Consider the following 2,331-nt stretch of genomic DNA (forward strand, 5'->3'; position numbering starts at 1 on the left):
GTTTCTCTCTTTTTATTACAGAATATATTATTGTATGAATAATCTATAGTTTGTTTATCCATTCTCCTGTTGATGGACATTTGGGTTGCCAATTTGGAGCTGTTGTGAATAAAGTTGTATGGACATTCTTATACAAATCTTTTTGTAGACATATGTTTTAATTTCTCTTGGGTAAATACATAGTAGAATTTCTGTGTCATAGGATAGGTGTATAATTGGAAACTATGAAACAGTTTTCCAAGTGATTGAACCATTTTGAACTCCCACCAATGATGTTTGAGAGTTCAGTTGCTCCAAATCTTCACCATCATTTTGAGTGGTCAGTCTTCTTAATTTTAGCCATTCTGGTGGAAATCTCATTGGGTTTTTCATTTGTATTGCCTTGATGACTAAGAATGTTGAACACTTTTTCATGTTGCTGTTGGATACTTTTCTTTGTGAAGTGTCCATTTATGTCTTTTTTTTTTAAACTGGGCAGTTCTTCTGTTAGAATTGCCTAGCAACTCCATAAGTCTCAATCCCCCCTTATTCACACATCTGGGTTATTGGCCAAACCTTGTTCTCCCTATGGTCATTTACCACTTAATAATCTAGTCTGGATTTTGTACGTGGTGGCAGAAGTGTTCCAAGAAGATGAAGGTGGAAGCCATTAGACCTCTTGAGGCTGAGCCTTTAGAAATATTGGTTTGGCCAAAATGTTCGTTCGGTTTTCTCCATATGGTGGCTCACGTAGCACTTAGTTGTCTTTAACTTCATTCAAAACAATTTTGTTAGACTGTATTGTGACAGCTGTCATATCAGCATGCATTTAAAAAAAACCATCAAAATGGGCGAATTTTTGTGTAGCCATTTTAATATTGATGATGGAAGAAAAAAAGCAACATTTTTGGCATATTATGCTTTATTATTTCAAGAAAGGTAAAAATGCAACTGAAATGCAAAAAAAAGATTTGTGCAGTGTATGGAGAAGGTGCTGTGACTGATTGAACATGTCAAAAGTGGTTTGCAAAGTTTCGTGCTGGAGATTTCTCACTGGACGATGCTCCATGGTCAGGTAGACCAGTTGAAGTTAATAGCGATCAGATCAAGACATTAATTGAGAACAATCAACGTTATACCACGCGGGAGATAGCCGACATACTCAAAATATCCAAATCAAGCACTGAAAATCATTTGCACCAGTTTGGTTATGTGAATCGCTTTGATGTTTGTGTTCCACGTAAGTTAAGCAAAAAAAAAAACCTTCGTGACGGTATTTCTGCATGTGATTCTCTACTGAAACGTAATGAAAACATTCCGTTTTTAAAACAAATTGTCACGGGTGATGAAAAGTGGATACTGTCATGGGGCAAGTGAAATGAACCATCACCAACCACATCAAAGGCCAGTCTTCATCCAAAGAAGGTGATGTTGTGTACATGGTGGGATTGGAAGGGAGTCCTCTATTATGAGCTCCTTCCGAAAGCCAAATGATTGATTCCAACAAGTACTGCTCTCAGTTAGACCAACTGAAAGCAGCACTTGATGAAAAGTGTCCGGAATTAGTCAACAGAAAACACATGATCTTCCATCAGGATAATGCAAGACCGCATGTTTCTTTGATGACCAGGCAAAAACTGTTACAGCTTGGCTGGGAAATTCTGATTCATCAGTTGTATTCACCAGACATTGCACCTTCAGATTTCCATGGATTTTGGTCTTTACAAAATTCTCTTAATGGAAAAAATTTCAGTTCCCTGGAGGACTGTAAAAGGCACCTGGAACAGTTCTTTTCTCAAAATGATAAAAACATTTTGGGAAGATGGAATTATGAAATTGCCTGAAAAATGGCAGAAGGTAGTGGAACAAAACAGTGAATACGTTGTTCAATAAAGTTCTTGGTGAAAATGAAAAATGTGTCTTTTATTTTTACTTAAAAATTGAAGGGGGCTTCCCTGGTGGCGCAGTGGTTGAGAATCTGCCTGCCAATGCAGGGGACACGGGTTCGAGCCCTGGTCTGGGAAGATCCCACATGCCACGGAGCAGCTGGGCCTGTGAGCCACAATTACTGAGCCTGTGCGTCTGGAGCCTGTGCTCCGCAACAAGAGAGGCCGCGATGGTGAGAGGCCCGTGCACCGCGATGAAGAGTGGTCCCCACTTGCCGCAACTAGAGAAAGCCCTCGCACAGAAACGAAGACTCAACACAGTCATAAATAAATAAATAAATAAATAAAAGAACGTGAATTTCTAAAAAAAAAGAGCAAAAAGCTAAACGTAGCAAAATGACTAATCAAAAAAAAAAAAAAAATTGAAGGAACTTTTTGGCCAACCCAATACCACATCACTTCTGCT

The sequence above is a fragment of the Balaenoptera ricei genome, chromosome 2, assembly GCF_028023285.1.
Source record: "Balaenoptera ricei isolate mBalRic1 chromosome 2, mBalRic1.hap2, whole genome shotgun sequence".
NCBI lineage: Eukaryota > Metazoa > Chordata > Mammalia > Artiodactyla > Balaenopteridae > Balaenoptera > Balaenoptera ricei.